Below are 17,405 nucleotides of genomic sequence, written 5' to 3'. Positions count from 1 at the left end.
GCATGCAGAGCACCGGTGTGGTGCTCAGTGGAGCAGAGAGTGAGGTAGGAGGGACAGCCGCTCCGCAGGGGGTGAGCAAGAGGGCTGGGCCCGGAGGTGCCAAGGAAAGGGGACAGGGAGGGGTGGTGGTGGAGAAGGGAAAGCCATCTGCACACTGAGGGAGGGGAGGAAGCCCAGCGCCGCCAGAGGAGAGTGGTTATAGGTGAGAAGGGAAGGTCTTCAAACCCGTTCCCACTCGCTTGTGTGAGAGCCCACCTGGGTCTGTGTGCTATCAGGGAACTTGGGGTAGGAGTGGGTGGGAGGTGCTAGAATGTAAAGGAAAAGGAAAGGAAAGTATAACTTCACTTCCACATCATTGCACAAGTCAATTTTTCTCTCTACTTGCAAACAACCTTCACTACACAAGTGGTGGGACCCATCCGTGCTCCCCAGCATGTGGCGCCTGGCCCGGGGCTGCAGCGTGGGGCCGGCGCCCATTGTGGACTGGGTGCTGAGGGAGCGCAGGTGGAGGCTGGGGGAGGGCTCTGCTGGGGGCTGTGAGAACAGCTGCCCACAGCCTGGCAGCGTAGTGGAACCGCCCGGGAGTTTCTCAATGTGCCTCAGCCCCCGGATTCAGATATGGCTGATCTGGGTGTCCGAAGTCAGGTCTCCCCGGGCTCCCAATGTGTAGACAGGTTGCGAGAACCAGCATCCTAAAGAGAGGGAACTTCTGACGAATTCTCATAGTATTATGTCACCTGTTCCCCTGAGAAAGAGGACGCATGCAAGCTCTGGAACCAGATAAAACAAATGGGGAATTGTAATAGGCCACAAGGCATATTAGGCTCCGGATTACTGCTGCCTGCTCCTTTATGCAGGTGATGGGGCTATGGAGGGATGGGGCAGGGAGACAGCCCGGAGGGTCGCAGGCAAGGCTGCTGAGCTGTGGCAGGAAGGAAGCAATCATTTACTCTGTGCCTCCTGGGAAGAGGGCCCAGGAACCGTCAAGGCAGGCCGGGCTGCAGCTGCTTGCTGGCGCTGGCCTGGCAGCAGGGAGTGGAGGGGAGAGCAGGCCGTGCTCCTGGCTGTTGGCCTGGGCCTGGGGCAGGGCGCCCTCCCTCCCCACCTGCGTGGGGTTTGAGGTGTGCTCCCAGCCTTTCATTGCATCTCTCTGAGTGAGAGCTCATTTGCAAAATCAGTCCCTGGACAAGTGGGTTTTAAGCTTAACAGAATAGTCCATCTGGCCAAGAAGCCCAGCCTCAAGACTGTGGCGCCCATAGGGGGCTGTGCCATCGGCCCCATGACAATCAACAGTCATCAGGGCTCCAGAGTCAGATCTGCTGTGCGCTGTTTGCAGTCATTGCTCATGGGATCTCTCGCGTCACTCTGTGAGGTGGGAGCTGTTATGATCCCTTTTCATGGAACAGGAAACCGGGGTGTAAAGAAATTAGCGACTTGTCGGAGTTCACAGTCAGCCAGACAGGGCTGGGGCCAGCAGCGTCGGCCTCCGCGAGCTCAGGCCCGGGGCCTGGCTGGCGGGCAGCCCAATCCCGAGGTCAAGGTGAGGAGTCCCCGCGCACTTAGGGCGGTACCACCGGCCGCCCCGCAGCCTCCCGGCGTCCTGGCGCCCGAGGGCCGCGGGGGGCGGGCGGGGGCGGCGGCGGCCGGAACCGGGGTGACGCTGGGGCGCCCGGCCAGCTCCCTCGCGTCCATCCCCGGGCCTCGCAGTCTCCGCCCTCCGCCCGCCCCCGCGCCGCGGGCTGGAGCCGGAGCCGCGCCCGCAGCCTCGCCGTCCGGTCCCCGCGCAGGGCGGGCGCTGCTCGCGCAGCCGACGGCTGGGAACGCGGCGGCACAGGAGGGATCGTGCCCCGGAGGAGGGCGCCGCCGACGTGCGGGAATGTGACTGCCCTGCGCCGCCCCGAGCGCCCTCGCTCGGCTCCCGGGGAGCCCGGCGGGCGGGCCGCCACCCGCAGGTCCCGCGGGGCCGCCCAGGTAGGAGAGGCTGGGGCGGGCGGGCGGCCCGGTGGGGCGGCGCGAGGCGGACACCTGCGCGAGTCCTCAGCGCGCAGCAGGCTCCTTTCTCAGCCACCCTGGTCTCGGCGAGTGGCGGGCGGGCGGGGGCGGTTCATCCGTGGGGTGCCTGCTTGTTTCTGTTCCTGTTCGGAGCAGGATAAGGTTGTCGGATCCCTTGAAGGCGTGCCTTGCCGGTGTCTGCACAGCTCTTCTAGGTGTGTGCGCAGGTGGCGTGTGTGTGTGTGTGTGTGTGTGTGTGTGTGTGTGTACGTTGCTTCCAGGCCTTGTAATCCGGCCAAGTTCAACTGGTTTAGGAGTGTCCCTCGTAGGGGTAGGGGTTCAGGAGTTTAGCTCCTAAGGGTGTAGGCTCAGAAGGTCCGGCTCCCAGACAGGACAGGGATGAAGGCCCTGCGCACAGGGGACGGGCCACTGTGGAGCCTCCTGGTCAAGGGTGACCCTGGGGGACTCCAAGAGGGCACTCCTTCCAACAGGCGTGCCCAACACCTTACCGTGTGCGCGGCCCTTTCCGCTGATGCTCGCACCCTCCCCCAGTCCGAGGGGTGCTGTCACCCGCCTCTCACATCAGAGCAAGCAGCTTGGCCACGTGCTGCCTGCGGAGCCAGAGTCCGAGCCCCAGCCGTCGCCCTGGGCTCCAAGCCCCAGCCTTCTCCAAGGCATGAAGGCGCCAGGTCCCTCCCACCCGGGAGGGAGGAATGTTGCTGAGCCGGTGCGAATTCCAGTTCCTGCCCCGCTGTCCGAGTGCTTCCAGGGGGCAGGGGTGCTGGTCTGATGGCACCTCCCGGTGGCTGTAGCTCCAGCGCTTAGACGCGGAGTGAGGAGCAAGGGCCATGATGCGCGGGAAAGGTCAGCTGGGCTCAAGCACCGCGCCTCGGGGGATGCCTGGCGCCAGGCGGGGTCGGCTTCTGGAAGGCGGACGTCAGGACTACGCTCCTTGCCTGTGAGGAACTCGGAGAGGCAGGCTGCTGGGAGCTTGGGCACCCTTTTTCCGCTCTACGTTACTATGCAGCTGTGGGGATTTTTTCCTCCCTTGACTCCTTTAATTTCTTATTTATTTAATATCCTATTCATGATTTCACTTAATATTCTATATGCATGGCCTATACTATGGTGTGCACTACACAAAGGGGGGCTTTGGGATGAGGATCTGGTGGGAGGAGGTGCGGACCCCTGGCTTATGTCGTCTCATTGGCTAGCTGACACCTGCCCCTGTGGAGCAGCCCCTGTCCTCCGCTCTTGAGGGGCCTCCCTGTGACCTCAGAAAGGGTAATTGACCTGGATTCTCACATGACCAAACCCCTCGTTTCTAACAGGCCCTGCTGAGCCTGGTGTGGCATGCTGTGCGCTAGGCTTTCTTTATGGCTTTGTGCAAGTAGCATCTTTTGAGTCATTCCTTTCCTCTTGGTCAAACATTTCTGATAGTACCTATATTCACTTATTTACCTAACAAGTGCTTACTGACTATCTGCCATGTGCCAGGTGCTGCTTGAAGTGCTGAGAGCAGGCGGCTCAAGTAGATGGAAACCGTGCCCTCTGATGGCCACTGTGCGCCTCCAGCTCGAGGAGGACACTGGGGGGCCTAGCTACAGACACGGAGAAGAGTGCTATGAAATGTGCCCCTGTGGGCAGGATGGGGCCCGCTGGCTGCTCACAGCCGGACGCTGCTCCGCTCCTGCAGTGGAGACGGGAGGGCGGTGGGCAGGGACACGGTGCCTGGGGTCCCTAAAGAATGGCAGGGAGTTGAGCTAGACTTTGAGGCTTGGACCAGGCAGAGGGGATGCAGCAGGGGGAGGTGGGTGCACGCCTGGGGGCAGGTGCAGGTGCTGTGGAGAGAATGTCCTCGGGGGCATGTCAGTGAAACTACATAGCCTTGGGGGTAGGGAGATGCAGAGATTATGATAAGGATACTCGCTACATGACAGACGTGCCACTTTCAAGGACTCGACTCACTGGCAGGGCCAGCCCTCATTCCATCGGCTGCTGTCCTCAGGCATCGGTTCGTCTTCCTCTTTCCAGGCTTATGTGGCCTGGCTGGGTCTGCACAGCTGGCTCTCGGGGCCCAGAAGTGTGGCTGCAGGTTCCTGGCCGAGGCACCTGGGAACAGAGGGCCCTGGCACCAGAGATCCCACCATGTGTCGAAGGGCCTGGAGTTCCTCCACCCCTGGTTGCCACACACCTTCGGATTCTGCACCATCTCTTCTTTTCATGCATGTGGCAGAATAATGGAGGCAGTTATTTTGTTCCTACCTGTTCTGGAAAGGGCATATAAGATGCCCTAAGTTAAAAATAGGATACAATAGAAACTAGAGCAGAGACAACATGGAGCCGAGTGTAGAAATGAATCAGTCGTCCCCCACCCACGGCCTTACCTCCACGGTTTCAGTTACCCACGATCAACCGCAGTCTGGAAATATTAAATGAAAAGTTCCAGAAATAAGTTGTGAATTGTGCGCTGCTCTGAGAAGTGTGATGAAATCACGTACCATCCCACTCATCCTGCGGGGACGTGAATCACGTCTTAGCCCAGCGTCTCCTCGCTGTGGACACTCCCGTTCGTCCGTCATTTCGCAGTGTCTCAGTGCATGGGCTCAGGTCACCCTATTTACCTTAATGATGCCCGAAGTACAAGAGTGTGGTGCTGGCAATCAGATATGCCAAAGGGGAGCCCTACAGTGCTCCCCTCAAGGGAGAAGGTGCGTATATATAGAAAAACACTTAATCAATAGAGGGTTTGCTGCTGTCCCAGGCTTCAGGCATCCACTGGGGTCTTGGAAGGTACCCCCGTGGGTAAGGGAGAACTACTGTGAAATGTGAACCTCACTGTACTGTATATATATATATATATATATATATATATATATATATATATATATATGTATGTATGTATATATATAAATATATATATTTTTTATATATTTATATATAAATATAAAGTTGCCACATGGGGCTGCATATGTGGAGGTGAGCCTGGTGTCTCCACCTGGCCTGCACCTTGGCACTCAGATTTACCAGGACTGGACCTGGAGAAACAGCTCTGCATGCTCAGGGGCATGCCCGTGACTCTAGCCCCCAGGTGAGTCTAGCATGGTGCCCGGGCTGGTAGCACTGATGCCCGTGTGCAGGCAGTGGAGAAGGCGCCTGACGGGCATGGTTGTCCGTGATTTCCAGCGGGAAGAGAAGTGCTGGGAAGTGAGAGCATTCCTGGCGCGGAGAGGAGCAGGACATTCCCCAGGGCCCCGCCGACGATCGAGTTTGAGGCTGTCGCTGTGGTGACTCCCAGTGAAGTGGAGTTTGGTGACGCATCTCAGTGGATCAGGCGCTGGGTTCAGCGGGTGGGGTCGCGGCACCTGGGCTCCGCACACCTGGCTTTCCAGACTGGGACTCACGGAGCCCTGCAGTGCCGCCGGGCTGCCTGCTGAGACCCAGATGAGTGCCATCACCTGGTTCTCAGCCCAATACCCCTTTAATGCCAGTGTTTAAAACTCCTGAAGTAGTATAACAGAACTTACCTACAGCATAGCTTCCAAATAATCAACATAGGAGCGAGATGTAAAGGTAACCCGTATTAAAATTGTATAATTTGGTGTGTGGATGTTTGGGCGGAGCCAGCTGGAACCCCATGCGACCAGCCAGTGCCTCTGTGGACTGACCGGCTGGCCCAGAGCAGCCGCCACTGCATCTGAGCGGACCAGTCCTGAGACCCAGGGCCACGGAGTGATGGGCGACTCTCGGTCAGGTCTCACTGGTAGTCAAAGGCCAGCCTCTCAGTGCTCACAGCGGCTGCACTGCTGGGGAATTGAGTGCGTACGACACGCGTGCCAACAATGCATGTATGTTTTACGTTAGTGTGGGAAGGCGTCAGGTGCTGGGCTCAGAAATGAAAAGTGACACTTTCCGTCGGCACGAATGGCTGTGTGGTGCCTGGCAGCCATGCAGGCTGCGGGGCAAGTCTTTCTTGGGCAGAACTGCCTTCCCTTGCTCTGGAAATCTGGCACCCCGGCTCCCGGCGCTGCGGCATTATTGTGAGCACCTGAACCCGGGGCGCTTCCCGCCAGCTCCACGCACTCCCCCGGGGCACGCCGCCCTGAGAACCACTGCTGGGCTGGGACGCGGGAGGGAGTGCAGCAGCGTGCACCTGCCCGGGAAGCAGGGCACTGGGTGCGAGCCCCAGGCGCACCCATGCGAACTGTCCAAGGAGCTGGAAAATGCCGATACAAACTAGAACGCTGCGGCCGTGTGCAGGGGCGACACTGAGGGACACAAGGGGACTTTACGGGTGGAAGTGGTTTATATCCTGAAAGGATATTGCTGGTGTATGCAGTTGTCCCAGTTAGTGGCATTGCACACTTAAGATGTGTTGTGTGTTTACTATATGCATATTTTACCTCGATAACAAACCCACAGAAATGAAAGCAATGACATTGTTTTGGAGAAAGCCTGGTCCTCTGAGACTCTGCCTGTAGACCCCTGCCCCGCCTGATGGAGGCCGTGCTCGGGGATGGCCACGGTCAGCTTTGTGACAAGTCCACAGCAGGACTGTCCCCGCCTTTTCCGGCCGGGCCTGGAGCTGCGCTGGAGGCTGGGAGAAGCTGGAGGGCAGGCAGAGCATCTGCAAAGGGCGGAGACGCGAGACCAGGACCGTCTCGCCTCGGGTCCGGTTCCTGTTGTCCAGCAGCCCGAGGAGGTTTGAAGGGGCAGCATGGGGAGCTGTTGAACTCCCTCCCAGGGCCAGGAGGCTGGGCGAGCCCACTCCTGTCTGCAGCCTCCTGTGCTTGCTTTCCCCTGTGCCCTTCACACCCCTGGGAAGCGCCAGTGTGGTGGGCGGGCCTCGTCATGGCTGCACACTTACATCTCCTGGCAACCCCCAAAAGCTCCGGCCGTCTCTGCTTTATCTTCACATCCTTGAGCACAGGGTCCTGGGATGATTAAAGAGTGTCCTTGGCCTCATTTGTCCGGGTAAATAAATCGCATAAATCTACGGGGAGCCGGGCTTTGGCCCCACCTGTTGATCAGAGGACTGCAAGCTTTTGGTGTTTCTTGGGATTTCCGGGTTTTGGAGCTGTGCGTGTTTCTGTGTTGTGTGCTTACAATATGCATAGTTTACCTTGATAATAAGCCCAGTGGTGGGTAGTTTTGCTCGCTCATAGCTCTCGGGGGAACGTTTGTGAGAGCTGTGACGGCCGCACAGCTGTTGATTAGGGTGTCTGTGTGTGGAGGAGTGTATATCACTCATATGTGCTAGTGGGAACAGACGTGTCACAGCTGGAGACTCCTCTGAGGTCACTGCCATGTTCTCCTTCATCCTGGAGCCTCCATAGTGGTGAGGGGAGGCGCTCTGCCTGGCTGGCCCCATGGGAGGGAGTCTGTGGGACCCAACGCTTCCGTTCCTCTTGTCCGGAGGAGAGAGAGGACTGTGGATGTTAATAAGGGCAGTGCCTCTCAGACGTTCCCGCCAAAGGACTCTTCCTGGGAAATGAAGAGCAGCCCTCAGCTGTGCGGTCAGAGCCTCACTTTCAGAGCTGTTGCTTTGCTGCCTCGTGTTTTATCTCCTGAAGATTTTTCTTCCCACTTCATGATATAGCCAGATTACATAAAATGTAAAAAGGATGTCCCCCCGCCCCCTGAAATTATTCGGGGAAGATCAGCAGCTCAGGAAGAGAGAGGCCCCGGTGCCTGGCCACCTGCAATGCCTCCTTGGGGTAACTACAGGGTTCTCAAGTGTTTTCTTTAGTCGTGCGGTTCTTTGGCTTTTTAAAAAATTTAAATTCTCTATTGTTTACAGTATTACGTGAGTCTCCTTTTTCCCCCATTGACCTCTCTCTGGCCACCCCCCCCCCCAGCACAAGCCCTCACCGCCCCCCCATTATCTGTGTCCATTGGTTATGCTCATATGCATGCATACAGGCCCTTTGGTTGATCTCTTACCCCCTCAACCCCTGTCTTCCCTCATAGATTGTACAGTCTGTTCCATGTTTTTATAGCTCTGGTTCTATTTTTGTTCATCAGTTCATGTTGTTCATTATATTCCACAAGTGAGTGAGAACATGTGATATTTATCTTTCTCTGGCTTATTTCACTTAGCATAATGCTCTCCAGGTCCATCCATGCTGTTGCAAATGGTAAGAATTCCTTCTTTTTTGCCGCAGCATAGTATTCCATTGTGTATGTATCACAGATTTTTAATCCACTCATCTGCTGATGGGCACTTAGATGTTTCCAAATCTTAGCTATTGTAAATTGTGCTGCTATGAAGATAGGGGTGCATATATCCTTTCTAATTGGTGTTTCTGTTTTCTTGGGATATATTCCTAGAAGTGGTATTACTGGGTCAAATGGAAGTTCCATTTTTAATTTTTTGAGGAAACACCATACTGTTCTCCACAGTGACTGCACCAGTCTGCATTCCCACCAGCAGTACAAGAGGGTTCCTTTTTCACCACATCCTCTCCAGCATTTGTCATTTGTTGATTTGTTGATGATAGCCATTCTGACAGGTGTGAGATGGTACCTCATTGTTATGTTGATTTCCATTTCTCGGGTGACTAGTGACTTTGAGCATGTTTTTATGTTTTTTTTGCCTGCTGTATGTCCTCTTTTGAAAAGTCTCTATTTAGGTCCTTTGCCCATTTTTTATTGGATTATCTTCCTTTTGTTGAGTTGTATGAGTTCCCTGTGAATTTTGGAGATTAAACCCTTATTAGAGAGAACATTGGCAAATATGTTCTCCCATGCAGTGGGCTTTCTTGTTGTTTCATGGATGGTTTCTTTTGCTGTGCAGAAGCTTTTTATTTTGATGTAGTTCCATTTGTTTATTTTCTCCTTAGTTTCCATTGCCCTAGGAGCTGTATTGCTAAAGACATTGCTACGACATACGTCTGATATTTTGCTGCCTATGGTTTCTTCTAAGCTTTTTATGGTTTCCTGTCTTATGTTTAAGTCCTTTATCCATTTTGAGTATATTTTTGTGTATGGTGTAAGTTGGTGGTCTAGTTTCATTTTCTTGCAAGTATCTGTCCAATTTTCCAGCACCATTTATTGAAGAGACTGTCTTGACTCCATTGTATGCTCTTGCCTCCTTTGTCAAATATTAATTGAGCATAATGGCTTAGGTCGATTGTTTATGTGATATATCACGATTTCTGGGTTCTCTGTTCTGTTCCATTGGTCTATATGTCTGCTCTTCTACCCGTTCCAGGCAGTTTTGAGAACAGTGGCTTTGTAATATAGCTTGATATCTGGTATTGTGATCCCTCCAACGTCGTTCTTCTTTCTCAGGATTGCTGTAGCTATTCAGGGTCTTTTTTTTTTTTTTACTCCAGATGAATTTTTGGAGAGTTTGTTCTAGGTCTTTGAAATATGCCATTGGTATTGTAATGGGGGATTGCATTAAATCTATAAATTGCTTTAGCAATTAATGATGTTGATTCTACCAACCCATGAACACAATATATTCTTCCTGTATGTCTTTTTTCAGTGTCCTGTAGTTTTCCGAGTACAGATCTTTTACCTCCTCGGTTAAATTTATTCCTAGATATCGTACTTTTTTTTGTTGCAGTTGTAAATGGGATTTTTTTTTTTTTTTTTTTTTTTTTTAGTTTCTCTTTCTGTGAGTTCATTATTGGTGTATAAAAAGGCCATAGATTTCTGAGTGTTAATTTGGTATCCTGCTACATTGCCAAATTCATTTATTAAGTCTAGTAGTTTTTTTTATGGAGTCTCTAGGGTTTTTGATGTACAATATCATGTCATCTGTGAATAATGACAATTTTACTTCTTCTTTTCCAATTTGAATGCCTTTTATTTCTTCTTCTTGTCTTATTGCTATGGCTAGCACTTCCAGTACTATATCGAACAGGAGTGCTGAAAGTGGGCATCCCTGTCTTGTTCCTGTTCTTAGGGGAAATGGTTTTAGTTTTTGCCCATTGAGTATGATGTTGGCTGTAGTTTTGTCATACAAGGCTTTTATTATGTTGAGGTATGATCCCTCTATTCCCAGTTTGCTGGGAGTTTTTATCAGAAAAGGATGTTGGATTTTGTCAAATGCCTTTGCTGCATCAATTGATATGATTATGTGATTTTTGTCTCTCAATTTGTTTATGTGATATATCATGTTTATTGACTTGCAGATATTGTACCAGCCTTGCATCCCTGGAATAAATCCCACTTGGTCATGGTGTATAATTTTTCTAATGTAATGCTGGATCCGGTTTGCAAGAATTTTGTTGAAGATTTTAGCATCTATGTTCATCAGGGATATTGGCCTTAATTATCTTTCTTTATAGTGTCTTTATCTGGTTTTGGGATTAGGGTGATGCTGGCTTCATAGAAAGAGCTTGGAAGTGTTCCTTCCTCTTGAATTTTTTGGAATAGTCTGAGAAGGATTGGTTTTAGTTCTTTGAATGTTCGGTAAAACTCCCCTGTGAAGTCATCCGGTCTGGGGCTTTTGTTTGCTGGAAGCTTTTTGATTACTGTTTCAATTTCATCAATAGTTATCGGCCTATTCAGGTTTTTTGAATCTTCTTGCTTGAGTTTTGGAAGCTTGTATTTTTCTAGGAATGTGTCCATTTTGTCAAGGTTGTCCAGTTTGTTGGAATGGAGTTGTTTGTAGTATTTTTTAAAATCCTTTTATGTCTGTGGGGTCGGTTGTTACTTCCCCTCTTTCATTTCTGATTTTGTTTATTTGGGTCCTCTCTCTTTGCTTCTTGGTGAGCCTGGCTAGAGGTTCATCAATCTTGTTTATCCTTTCAAAGAACCAGCTCTTGGTTTCACTGATCTTTTGTATTATTATTATTTTTCTTTTGGTCTCTATGTCATTTACTTCTACTTTGATATTTATTATTTCCTTCCTTCTGGTTACTCTGGGCTTTTCTTGTTGCTCTCTCTCTAATTCTTTCAGTTACAAGGTTAGATAATTTATTACCATTTTTTCTTGTTTTTTGAGGTAGGCCTGTAGAGCCATGAACTTCCCTCTCAGGACTGCTTTCACTGTGTCACATACATTTTGAATTGTTGTGTTTTCATTGTCATTTGTTTCCAGGATGCTTTTTATTTCTTCTTTGATCTCTTTGGTAACCCAATCATTGTTTAATAACATGCTATTTAGCCTCCAAGTGTTTGATTTTTTTTCATTGTAGTTGAGTTCTAACTTTATGCCATTGTGGCCTGAGAAATAATGCTTGGTATATTTCTTTCTTCTCGAATTTGAAGAGACTTTGCCTGTGGCCTAATATGTGGTCTGTTTTTGAAAATGTCCCATGTACACTTGAGAAGAATGTATATTGTGTAGCTTTGGGGTGAAATGTTCTGAAGATGTCACTTAAGTCCATCTGATCTAGTGAGTCATTTAGGATTGCTATTTCTTTGCTGATTTTTTGTTTAGAGGATTTATCCAGTGGTGTCAATGGGGTATTAAAGTCCCCTACTATGATTCTATTACTGTCTATCTCTCTCTGATATCTTCCAGAAGTTTTTTTTTTATGTATTTGGGTGCTCCTGTATTGGGTGCTTATATATTTACCAGAGTTAGGTCCTCTTGTTGAATTGCTCTTTTAGTGTTGTGAAGTGGCCTACCTTATCTCTTGTTATGGCCTTTACTTTGCGGTCCTTTGCCAGATATAAGTATTACTTCCCAAGCTGTTTTCTCATTTCCATTTGCCTGAAAGATTTTTCCCCATCCCTTCACTGTCAGTCTGTGTGAACCCTTTGTTCTGAGGTGAGTCTCTTGTAGACAGCAAATATATGGTCATGTTTTCTTATCCATTCAGCTACCCTATGTCTTTTTATTGGAGAGTTTAATCCATTTATCTTTAATGTCATTATGGATAAGTACTTGTTTGTCACCATTTTTATTCTTTATGCCTGTATTCTTTCTTCCCTTTCTATTTCTCCTTTTTACAGCAGCCCCTTTAGCATTTCTTGCATTGCTAGCTTGGTAGTGATAAACTCCCTTAGCCTTTTTTTGTCAGTGAAGCTCCTGATTTCACCTTCAATTTTGAATGGTAGCCTTGCTTAGTATTCTTAGATTCAGTCCTTTGCTTTGCATCACTTTGTATATTTCATTTTATTTGCATCTGGCCTGATGTGTTTCTGTTGAGAAATCAGTTGATAGTCTGATGGGAGATCCATTGTAGGTAACTTTCTGTCTCTCTCTGGCAGCCTTTAAGGTTCTTACTTTGTCGTTGATGTTTGCCAATTTAATTATGATGTGTCTTGGTGTCAGTCTTTTTGTGTTCATCTTGTTTGGTATTGTATGTGCTTTTTGGATTTGTGTGTTTTTTTTTTCTTCCCAACATCAGGGAAGTTTTCTGTCATTATTTTTTCAAACAGGTTTTCTATTCCTTGCTCCACTTCCTCTCATTCTGGTACGCTTATTATACAGATGCTGTTTCTTTTTGTGTTGTCCCAAATCTTCCTTAGGCTGCCCTCCTGCTTTTTAAGTTTTCTTTCTACTTGCTTCTGTGTTTGTGTATTTTTTCTTACCTTGCCTTCTGATTCACTGATGTGGTCCTCAACCTCTTCTCATGCACTGTTTAAGCCTTCCATTCTGCTCTTATTGCAGCTATGTCATTCTTCATTTCCTCTTGATTCCTTTTAATATTGGTGACATTCTCATTTAGCTCCTTGTAATTCTCATTGAGTTGTGTGTATTTGTCATCCAGGGGTTTGAGCATCCTTATAACAATTACTCTGAATTCTTTCTCTGACAAGTTACTTGCCTCAATTTCATTTAACTCTCTTTCTGGTGATTTCTCTTTTTCTTTCCTTTAGGGATTGTTTTTTGTCTCCCCATTTTTTGCTGTAATGTTTTATTTGTTTCTGTGTCTTAGATCCAACTGCTTTGCTACCCAGGTTCTTTTGGGGGTGGTGCTATGTAGTTGGTGATTATTGGGACCCACTGGTGCAGTCTCTCAGATCTCCTGGGCTTGGTGATCTAGCGGAGCCCCCTACCTGAGCTATTTGGGTTCTCTTGATATAGTTGGGTCTTGAATGTTAGTTTCTTATTCGTGGATGAAGTCTCATCATGGATTGGCAATGTGCCTCACCCTCAGCTTCATTGTGTGAGCAGTTGTGGATGTGATCATGGTTCTGGCTCTTGTGGAAAGGGTTGTCTGAGGTCTCACTGGTGTGTGCTCCCTGTGAGTTCTCGGAGCCCATGGCCTGGGAGGAAGGAGTCTTGGGGCCTGAGGCTCAGGAACTGTGACTTTGGCCAGTGTTGTGTGACTCTTGCTGGGGTAGTGTCACTCTGCAACTCACTATGAGGGTCCTGGAGACTGTGAGGGTGGGGGGCAGCTGTCCCGTAGTTTGCAGTTGAGGCACTGGGACTCTGGCCAAAGTAATTTCCCTCTCTGAATCACGAGGGGGTTCAGGAGCCAGCAGCTGGGGATGTGGGAATCTTGGAGTCTCTGGCTGAAACAACATGACCTCATCCGGAGGCAACTCCTCAGTAACTCACCAAGGTGTCCAGAGGTAGGCAGCTGGGAGGGGGATGTCATGGTTTCCACTGAGGGAGTCGTGCACCCTTGGTTGGAGAGGCACACGCCCAGTGGTAGCTCATAGAGGGGTCCAGGAGCCCTCTGCTGGGGCTGTGTGCTCGTGGGGCCTGCATGCTGGAGTGGCGCGGTCATGGTGTGCAGTCATGGTATCCAGACGCCAGCCTGGGGAGGGAGAAGTCCCAGTTTCTGCTTTGGGAGCTTTGCTCCCTTGGTTGGATACATGCGCCCAGTGGGGGCTTACAGAGACACCCAGGAGCTGTCTTCTGGGGTGGTGGGCTCAGGGGGCCTGCGTGCTGGAGCAGCACTACTGTGGGGACTGGATGCTGGCAGCTGGGGTCGCACCTTGCAGTGGTTCAGAGAGGCTCAGGAGCTGCCTGCCGGGGCAGTGGACTCAGGAGGTCTGCACTCTGGATTGGTATGACTGCAGTGTCCAGAGGTCAGCAGCCAAGGAGAAGGAATTGCGAGGTGCTGCTAGGGCTTTGTGCCCTTGGTTGGTTATGAGCACCACCGCAATGGCTCACAGAGGCACCCAGGAGTTGCCTCCCAGGGGTCAGGTAGGAGGGTGGGGGCCTCACCCCAGGGGTCAGATAGGAGAGTGGGGGGCCTCACCCCAGGAGTCAGGTAGGAGAGTGGGGGGCCTCACCCAGGGGTCAGGTAGGAGGTGGGGGCCTCACCCAGGGGTCAGGTAGGAGGTGGGGGCCTCACCCCAGGGGTCAGGTAGGAGCAGGGAGGCCAGGGGCTCTGGAGCTGTCCAATGCAATGGGGATGAGGGCCCTTTGTGCGGAGGGACCAAGCTTGTGGCGGCCTGGGCAGCGGCCTGGGCAGTGGTCCCAGAGCACAGGAGGCAGTGGGCAATGCTAGGAGCAGTGGCTGGAGGCGGAGGAGGCAGATCGGCCATTTCTTACAAAGGAGACGGGCCAGTGCCCTGGGGACCGGGTGCCCTGGGGACCGGGTGCCCTGGGGACCGGGGGCCGGCTCCTCTGGGAAGGCTCCTGGGCCTTCTTCCCCGCTCGCCCTGGCGTCAGCGCAGGCCTTTCCGGACGCGGGACAGCGCCCCGGTGGGAAGTGAGCGGAGGACGCGGCGCCTTCTCTGACCTCTGACTTCATGGTGCCTAGAGCCCTGTCCGTGCACCGCTGAACCTCTGGGCCTGGCGGCTGTGCTGTGTCTGTCTCAGAAGTGAGTGAGGAGCAAGGTGTCCGTTCATTCTGTAGGCGGAGTGTTAGGTGCTGCTCCCTGGTGGGTAGTCAGGGCCGCAGGCTGAGCCTGAGGAAGTGATCCGGACTTGACCCCAGACCCCCAGGTGCTCACCGTCACCATCACCGTCACCGAGTGGGAGGTTTTCAAATGACGATTTGCAGTGCAGGTGGGTCCCTGCCAGGTGGGGAGGTGGGGCTGAGGGGGCCTCTCCCAGGGGCCAGGGTGGTTTGTGTTGGCCTCAGTGCGCTCCTCCGAGCTTAGAGTCACAGTGCACTCTCCACGCCTCGGCTGGGGGCCCCAGTGGTGGCTGCCTTTCTGCGCCCCTGTGGGAAGTACCAGGTGTGCGTTTAATGAGAAAGTGCTCTTACAGGCGACTTGCCCTCTGCATCCTCTCACGTATCCCGCCCGCGGCCTAAAACCTTTCAGTAACTTTCTGGCCGCCTATGAAGTGTAGTCCCAGAGCCTCAGTAACATCCTCCGTTTGGGGCATGTTCACCCGACCTGACCTTCGGCTTATGTCCAAACACCATCTCCTTCAACACCCCCCAGCCCCCGCCCCCAGTGCCTCTCCCAGAGGCCTCCAGGCGGAGGGAGGCCTGCCTCCCCCATGCCCTGGGCATTTCCGTGCCCAAGGCCATTCCCCATGATGTGTCATTCTCTGTAAACGTGCCCAGTCCCTGCTGGCAGACGAGCTCCTTGAGCCTGGCCCTGGGCATTATGTCTATTTTGCTTAGAGCAAGCACGAGGCGGGACAGTGGTGGGCATGCAATAAGCTGGTCAAGTTTGGCAATGAGTGAACAAGAACATGAATGAACATTGAGGGCACATCACCACAGCCTCTGTGTCCCCAGAGCATGAGGCACTTTCCCACGGACAATTTTCTCAGCCCTAAATGAGGACAGCTCGTGTGATCCTCACGGCAAACATCCATGAATACCGTGTCTTCATCCCTGTGTGGCACATGGGAGAGGCTGGGCGTGTGGCCACGCCGTGACTGTCTGGAGAAGAAGGTCTGCTTTCACCCTGGACTGTTTCTGCCTCAGCCCAGCACTCCGGCGGGCACACAGAGCACAGTGTGAGGCCTGGGCGCGGCCCACCGACGGCCTGGAGGTGGGGAGTAGGTCTGGCTTGGCTTCGCACCTGGAATTTCTGTCGCTTTGGGTGCCACGGGGTTTATGCTGATTTTTATTGGGAGCGTGTTTTAGTCTTGGGTGCGTTTTTCCCATTTCCCCTCCCATTGCCCCTAGTCTCTTTGGTCATGTGACACTAACCCGTTCCTATAGCCTGGAGCGACACCCGCCCGCTGGCCTTGGGTTCTGGGACTGAGCCCCCTGCGGGGCGGCACCCGCCCCCGCCTGCTTTTTCCCAGAGCAGGTGTGGGCGGCTGAGTAAGCCCGGACCCTGCGCTGGGTTCCGAGTTTTACAGGCTCTAGGAACAGGAAAGGGTCTGAGGTTGTCGGACTTGTCGCCCACCTCGAGTACCTGAGGCACTGGGGCCAGAGGGTCATGGCCGAGGCCAGGCGCCTGCGCAGCCGGCCGCTGGCTTTGGGCTTGCAGCTGCCACATGCTCTGTGCTCAAAGCTCATTTGAAACGTGTCTGAAATGTGCTGAGTGGACGCAGCTGGGCCTTCCCTTGCTCCCGCTGCGCACAGCCAGGCGCTCGTGCTGCTCAGTAGGTTTACCGCGCCTTCGTTTTGTTTTTGGTAAACTAACGTGAGTAATTGATTGGCCTGGACCTGGGAACCATTTGAAACCTTGATTTCCTTCTCGGGCAGAGGGGAAACACACCTCCGTACAGCACGGGGAGCGGTGGCCAGGCTGTGAGGCGCAGCACCTCCGACCTTGTTTTATAATCGGGCATAGCTTAAAGGCAACATGATAATACTGTGAATGCAATTTTAGGCTAAGCTGGGAGAAGGCCAAGTTATTTCGAATAGAAGTTAGAGTAGGACATGTTAGGAACGCAGTCTTACTGCTCCAGGAAAGTTTCCAGGCTTGCGCCAGGCATAGGGATCCTTTTCCTCCATTTATTTAAAAAACACAGAGTAACATTTTCATTCCTGTTAACACCACTTCTTAATAGAACATTTTCTGGGTACTATTCAGATGGTTGCATGTCATTAGAGTCTGAACGAGTGATGTCTTGGGTAAAATATTTTGTGTTTGCAATTAACTTAGAGCTACAGATAAGAGCACAGGCCAGTGCAATCTCCTGTGTAAACCAAAGGGCAGAGTTTTCAAAGCATGGTCTGCTCTGGACACGCTGCTGAAGTGGCGGGAGAGTAACCGCACCTTTTATTCACTTTTCTTTGATTCCATGAGGACTCATTAAGGCTTCTGAGTTCCACACCCAGTGCCGGGGGCTGGGGGTGCCCTCACGGTGGGGGGTGCAGGGCAGTAAGGGGGCTGGGGGTGCCCTCACGGTGGGGGGTGCAGGACAGTGCCGGGGGCTGGGGGTGCCCTCACGGTGGGGGGTGCAGGACAGTGCCGGGGGCTGGGGGGTGCCCTCATGGTGAGGGGTGCAGGGCAGTGCCGGGGGCTGGGGGTGCCCTCACGGTGGGGGGTGCAGGACAGTGCCGGGGGCTGGGGGTGCCCTCACGGTGGGGGGTGCAGGGCAGTGCTGGGGGCTGGGGGTGCAGTGTGTCTGCCCTTAGATGGGGGGTGCAGGGTGCAAGGGTGTCCTCACAGTGGGGAGTGCAGGGCAG

General features: G+C 52.2%; 1 protein-coding gene across 1 annotated transcript in view; it reads left to right on the top strand.

Annotated features, from left to right (window-relative positions):
- Positions 1-1,838: 1,838 nt before the first annotated feature.
- Positions 1,839-17,405, top strand: part of IL1R1 (interleukin 1 receptor type 1) — a 54,826-nt gene continuing 39,259 nt past the window's right edge. Inside the window, 1 exon segment of the mRNA XM_059658866.1 lies at positions 1,839-1,971. The gene's annotated coding sequence lies outside the window, so the exon portion shown is untranslated.

The sequence above is a fragment of the Myotis daubentonii genome, chromosome 12, assembly GCF_963259705.1.
Source record: "Myotis daubentonii chromosome 12, mMyoDau2.1, whole genome shotgun sequence".
NCBI lineage: Eukaryota > Metazoa > Chordata > Mammalia > Chiroptera > Vespertilionidae > Myotis > Myotis daubentonii.
The sequence above is the reverse complement of the archived record's forward strand: the minus strand, read 5'-3'. Positions and strand labels throughout refer to the sequence as shown.